At 32.0% G+C, this 7,304-nt stretch overlaps 1 long non-coding RNA gene across 1 annotated transcript in view; it reads left to right on the top strand.

Moving 5' to 3' along the window:
• Positions 1–2,784, top strand: part of LOC141381131 (uncharacterized) — a 3,054-nt gene extending 270 nt beyond the window's left edge. Inside the window, exons 1-6 of the long non-coding RNA XR_012400801.1 lie at positions 1–46; positions 853–936; positions 1,057–1,111; positions 1,211–1,286; positions 1,361–1,537; positions 1,875–2,784. The exon at positions 1–46 is cut by the window's left edge and continues 270 nt beyond it. This is a non-coding gene — a long non-coding RNA (uncharacterized lncRNA). The remainder of the gene's footprint in view (positions 47–852; positions 937–1,056; positions 1,112–1,210; positions 1,287–1,360; positions 1,538–1,874) is intronic.
• Positions 2,785–7,304: the final 4,520 nt, after the last annotated feature.

Below are 7,304 nucleotides of genomic sequence, written 5' to 3' on the forward strand. Positions count from 1 at the left end.
CAATGTCATTATATCAAAGTCACCGAGGGACATAACGTTATAGACGGTGAGTACTATATGCTGTTAGTTTTCTCGGTGTAAAAGTTCCCTTTATTGCCTACGTTACGTATTCGCGCCTTATATGTTACGTTACGTTACTGCTTTATTAATAAGTGTTGCCACGGCGGAATATAATCGCAACCCAAATAGCAAAATACACTCGGGCCAGCAGAAGCGAGTCGACGCTGCCGTATCCGTGCACCGGAATCGGGCCGTGAGTATAATGTGCGGTGTGGCCCGGAGCTCGCGCGACTAAAGTCTTCATATACCTTGATATAAAACCTTTTGTTATTAATACTGGAAATTTGTAATTGTCGATAATGTTTTATATTTTGAGGTCATTTTCTAGCCACGGTTGACCGCTGAAATGTAATTTTAGACGGTTATATAAGTTACACCGCCATTTTGTGAAGAAAAATCACAATTTTGTCACCGGCAAAGCGACTGATTATGTAAACGTGGCTAGTTACAAACGTGGCGTGTGTAACTTGTGCTTGTACATATCTTCGTTTCAGTGTCTAAGTTACATTAATGTTGAGGAGTGTCCACAAACTCTCATGTCCAGAATTGTTGGTGCTTTACTATCATTTAACGTTATACTTATGTTAATGTAGAATTATGAACATACCACGTTGTATAAATCGACGTTTTAAGTTATACTTTGTTCTTTAATGTAATAATTTGTCTCATCTGTTCTGAAACTGGTACCTTGAGCTATTTTACCTATTTTATTAATATCTCAAAATAAGTAAATAGTTATTGCTTTATCTTATTGCTTTCCAGAAGTTTTTGAAGTTTCCAATTGTCTTTCAGGACAAGATTGAACAACAGAATGCAGCCTAACAGCATCAGACCAATGAAGGCATGTCATATGAAAGCATGGCTCAGTTACAAGATGTAAGTATGTCTCATTATCTATACCATGGTTTTAATGGCTTACATACTATTTTAAATTGGTAGGTTTTTACTTACAAACAACAATAAATGTACACCCACATGTTTAAAATTATTTTCTAGGTTTTCATCGAAAGATGAGAGATCAACTGAAGAATACTATGGACCTGACTCTAAGGTACTCTTTCTAAACTTTCTCCACTTGATTAATATTATTAAATTCTAGCTTTGTATGGATTCCTTCATATTTGTTTGTATGCCACATCTTGTGTTCCAGGAATTGATTTTACAGCAGCACTTCTCATGTTGCCAGCCTTGTTAAGCGAGACACTTCAACATTTTGCTGTGCTCCGGTGCGCATGTTGTTTTCTGTTTAGTATATGCTGTGATAAATGCATTTTATAATGCTTGATATTCTTTATATTAGGATGACGCAGTGGGTAGTGCTGTCACCTTACAGCAAGAAGGTCGCTGGTTCGAGTCTCGGCTGGGTCAGTTGGCATTTGTGTGAGGAGTTTGCATATTCTTCCAGTGTTCGTGAGGGTTTCCTCCAAGTGCTCCGGTTTCCCCACAAGTCCAAAGACATGCGCTATAGCTGAATTTGGTAAGCTTAATTGTCTGTAGTGTATAAATGTGTGTGTGAATAAGTGTGTCTGGATGTTTCGCAATACTGGGTTGCAGCTAGAAGGGCATCTGCAGCATAAAACATATGCTGGATAAGTTGGTGGTTCATTCCACTGTGGCGACCCCAGATTAATAAAGGGACTAAGCCAAAAAGAAATTGAATGAATGAATGAAATTTATATTAGTCTTTTAATCTGTGATACTTTTTTTTTTAAATCAGTGAATATTAATTATTTTACTTTCTATGCATGTTGATTTTCTCTTCATCAGTGATAGAGTGACTGATATTAATGTAATTATTGCTTTGTCATTTACAGTGAATCATCTTCACCACATCCAACAGTTCAAGTACAGGAGGAGGCCCCCCCGACTGGACAACTGTGTTAACAAGACAAGTCACGGCAGTCTTTAGAGTTGATGGGATTGCGATTGGCCGGGCTAATGATGTGGATGAATATACATTTTTGACATATCCATCTTATTAGAAGAACACCTTGATGTTTCTGCAGTGGAATGTTTTGAATGAACGGTGGACGGTGACAAGCCTCGATCTACTCCAGTTACCAGAGTGATCAACCTTGTTTTTTGTTTCTCTACATGCTCTTGGGATAATCACAATCAAGTTAATCCAGCACACTGCTATCATTCATGCATAAAGCAAATTTTTAAATAACTTGTGGTCCTAATGACTATCAAAGAACATTTTCCAGTTATGAGTGCTTTACATGTCATGTTTATCAAAAGCATAAACACATATTGTGTTACAACAAATTACAACTCCACTTGAGGATGATGAGGAGTAATCTACTGATGTTGAGTAAGAGGCTACTGATGTATTTGGTTTTCTGCACTGTTGAAGCAATTTATAGAGAAACATTGCCTTCATTCTGAAATTCAGAGAAAATGTTGATGACAAATTATTTATTATGACCGAGTATTCTGACTAAAGACAAACACTTTGGACTTTATAAAGTGCAGTACTTGATGTAGCCTGTGTAATGTGTTTATAAATCTTAAACAGTATTCTTGTGGTCTTTGTATTAAGGGTAGATTATTTACTGTACAGTGAGTGAACAATTTTTATTTGTTATCTAAATTGTTCTTTTTACTGTTTTACATGTCTGCTTTATACTTACTGTGTAATTTTATTTCTTGACACATTCAGTTGTGAGTTGTAATGAAATATTTCTACATTAATAAATAAAAATGGACATCTGCGAACCAAAATATTTTATTTATTTATTTGTGCATGCAGTCACCAAAGGATCAAAATGCCTGGGTCAGTACCCTGAAAATGCTATATAATATAAAAAGGTACATTTTTGTACCTTCGGTGGGGGTACAAAATTGTCCCTTAAAGGGTACAAATGTAGAAGGTACAATTTTGTACCTTTAAATAGAGGTACAAATTTGTACCCTTAAGGGTACCACCCCAGTGACGGGCCATTTGTACCCTAAAAGGTACAATTTTGTACCTTTTTTTCTGAGAGTGCAACACAGGGAGAACATGCAAACTCCACACAGAAATATCAACTGACAAAGCAGGGACTCGAACCAGTGACCTTCTTGCTACCTCAGTGCTAACCACTGAGCAGTTGTGCATATATTGTATATATTAGTCAAATTATATACATAGAATTGATTATATTTCATTTCCTGTCAGTCTTAGTAAGTAGCTAAAGAAGTGGCAATGTTTAAATAGCGAAATTAGCCAAAATATTTGGTCATTTTTGTTGAGATGCTAATGGTCTAATCCAACTCAATGATCTATGCTAAGCTAAGCTAAAAAGTTCTCCCACCAGACTGTTGAATGGATTAAAAAATGATAAACCTCAATTGTTTAACTCTAGGGGAGCTTTAAAATAAACGTTTTCCAAAAAATATGGAGTTTTCCTTTAACGTACTATTTTTTTGTTTGACTGATGTAAGTTGAAATGACTAAAAAATGATAATTTTAAAAAGGTAATCTTAAATAGTTCCTACATTATGCCATAATAAAAATAAAAATAATTTGAAATACATTTATAAAAATGTAATTTTTAATAAAAAAAAATATATATGTATTTATTTAAAGTAATAATTAACCCAGGCTCATTGTGAAAACACCCTTTATACACTTCTGGAGATCACGAATTATGTAGCTAGAGCTACATATGGCAGCATTTCGTTGTTAGAATGAACGATAGGTGGTGGTATGACGGCATTCCGTTTTACGTATAACAGCTGACTGCTTACCTCCATATGGACAGCTTACATCAGCGGACTTGTGATGCACAGAGAAGTTGACTGCGAGTCCAGTGAATAACGATTCCAGAAAGCTGTAAAACAAAAGCAGAAGCCAAAAAATAAAATAAACAAGTAAATAACAGGATGAGAATATGGTAAGATCTGAAAACGTGGTAAAAATGAAAGCTTTTCTTTTTTTGCAATGCTTTTAAAAACACTGTCGGTAGGGTTTAGGGAAGGAGGAGTTAGTCAGTTAGTCGACAGTGTCCTGTGGTATATTTACGTAAGAACAACAGGCGCGAATGGCACTCGTAAAAGAAATTTGAGATGTGAAAAAGCGTACGTAGATGCCTCTGGTGGATTTGCGATAACAAAAAAAAAAAAAAAAACGTAGCTCCTGGGATATATTTCAAGATCTCTATAAATGTATATAGGGGTACATTTTCAGAATGAGCCTGGATTGGTAATGACTGATCAAAAGCAACAGTAAAACATTTTCTGAAAGACAAGTTGCTTGATCATCAAATCATCAAATCATCATATAACAGTAATTTCGGGTGGATCATGTGACACTAAAGACTGCAATAATGGATGCAAAAAAAAAATAAAAAACTTTAAATCACAGGAATAAATTACATTTTAAAATATATATACGATAAAACTGATACTTTAAATTGTAATATATATATATATATATATATATATATATATATATATATATATATATATATATATATATATATATATATATATATATATATATATATATATATATATATATATACATACAAACACACACAAATGTGCAGTACCTGAAACTACAAAGCCTGTGCTGGCATTTCTCCGGCAGTGTTGCTATCAGTGTGTGAAGAGTGGGAGAAGAGGGTTTCATTGACAATCCAACACAATGGGCAGCACATTGAACACATTTTATAAGTGGTCGGAAACTTGTAAATAACTCATGAAAGAATAAAGTTACGTTAAAACCAAGCACACCATTGTTTTTCTTGTGATATTTCTAATCAGTTTGATGTGTCAAATGACCCTCTTCCTATTGAAAAAAACAAAAGTTGGATTCAAGATGGCCGATTTCAAAACAGCCACCATGGTCCCCACCCATCTTGAAAAGTTTGCCCCCTCACATATACTAATGTGCGACAAACAGGACATTAATATCACCAACCATTCCCATTTATTAAGGTATATCCATAGAAATGGCCCACCCTATATATATATATATATATATATATATATATATATATATATATATATATATATATATATATATATATATATATATATATATATATATATATATGATGAGCATGAAATATATCTTTCAAATAAATATATATAGAAGAGTATTAAAAAATGCAAATAAGAAACCTTAAGAAGGTGAATAATGCATTTATGATAATTAGGTTACTTTAGTTTTTTTTTTTAAATTCATTCATTCATTTTCATCGCCAACTCATCCAAACCATTTTTATGCGGCGGATGCCCTTCCAGCTGCAACCCATCTCTGGGAAATTGTTTTTTTAATAAATTAAATATCAAACAAATTAAACAGTTCCTGTTTTAGGTTTCGTTTGACACCAAACAAACAAAAAGGAAAAATATCTGTTTATTTAAACCCCAACCTACGATCATCTTTCACCATCTGACAATAGAAATATGAGCCGACTTTACAGTCTGATGAGGAAAATAAATGGAGATGAAAATACAGGCTTTTTAGGTACTTCACACTCGCAGTTTCTTTCCTGATTCCTATTAATGTGTGTGTTTTCATTATGATTCTGATGTCACTTTCATGCTTTTTAATTTGCCAATGTATGAACAGAAACTTATCAAGACTGTCATAAACAGATCAACAATTTCATTAAAAGCAATAAAATGTTAAAATAACACGAAAAAAGACTCCTAAAGGGATAGTTCAGACGAAAAAGAGAACATTTGCTGTTAATTTACTCCATTCATTCTGCAGTATAACATTATTTTAGAGAAACATAACATTTTTAACATTATTTTGCATAACCTTTAGTTTTTTAAAGTTAATCCTACAGCTCTTTCATTCATATTTCTTCGGCTTAGTCCTTTGATTTATCAGGGGTTGCCACAGCGGAATGAACTGCCAACTTATCCAGCATATGTCATTATACAGCAGACAGCCTTTCAGCTGCAGCCCAGTACTGAGAAACACCCATACACTCTCACATTCACACACATACCCAAAGGACAATTAAGTTTATTGAATTCACCTATAGTGAATGTGTTTGGACTTGAGGAAAACCAGAGCACACAGAGGAAACCCACATCAACACGGGGAGCACATGCAAACTATACACAGATGTGTATGAATGGATGTTTCCCAGTGATAGGTTGCGATTGGAAGGACATCCGCTGTGTAAAACATGCGCTGGATAAGTTGGCGGTTCATTCTGAATTAATGAATAAATAAATAATATTATTAATAATAATAATAATAATAATAATAAAAATAGAAATATCTACTTTTAACAAGATTCTTTTTTATGCATATTAAAACAAATACAAAAAATAAATAATTAATTGTGAAATAAAACAAAACAAAACTAAATAAACCAAAACAAAATTAAATGAAATAAAACAAAATAAAGTAAAATAAAACAAAACAAAAAATAAACTAAAACTAAAACAAACAAAAAATAAAAACAAAACAAAGAAAAAAAAGCAAAAAAGTAACATAAACCAAAATAAAATAAAACAAAAACAAAAAAATAAAATAAAACACAATAAACTAAATAAAACAAAACAAACATAAAATAAAAACAAAGCAAAATAAAACAAAACAAAATAAAATAAAATAAAACAAAAAATTAAATAAAAACACAACAGAACAGAAAAGAACATAATAAAAAACAAAAGCAAAAATAAAATAAAACAAAAATAAAATAAAGTAAATAAAATAAAATAAAACTAAAATAAAACAAACAAAATAAAAACAAAACAAAAAAACAAAAACTAAATTAAAATAAAACAAAATAAACTAAATAAAACAAAACAAACACAAAACAAAACAAACATAAAATAAAAACAAAGCGAAATAAAACAAAATATAATAAAAAAATAAAAATAAAATAAAAATAAAATAAAACAAAATAAAATAAAAACAGAACCGAACAAAACAAAACAAAAAACAAAAATCAAACAAACAAAAATAAAATAAAAAATAAATAAAATACAGTAAAACAAAATAAAAAAACAAAAAAATAAACTAAAATAAAACAAAAACAAAATAAAACAAACATAAAATAAAATAAAACAAAACATTCATTTTCTTTTCAGCTTAGTCCCTTTATTAATCCGGGGTCACCATAGCGGAAGGAACCGCCAACTTATCCAGCACATGTTTTATGCAGTGGATGCCCTTCCAGCTGCAACCCATCTCTGGGAAACATCTATACACACTCATTCACACTCATACACTATGAACAATTTAGCCTACCCAATTCACCTGTACCACGTGTCTTTGGACTGTGGGG

This window comes from Danio rerio, chromosome 3 (assembly GCF_049306965.1).
Source record: "Danio rerio strain Tuebingen ecotype United States chromosome 3, GRCz12tu, whole genome shotgun sequence".
In the NCBI taxonomy this organism is placed as follows: domain Eukaryota; kingdom Metazoa; phylum Chordata; class Actinopteri; order Cypriniformes; family Danionidae; genus Danio; species Danio rerio.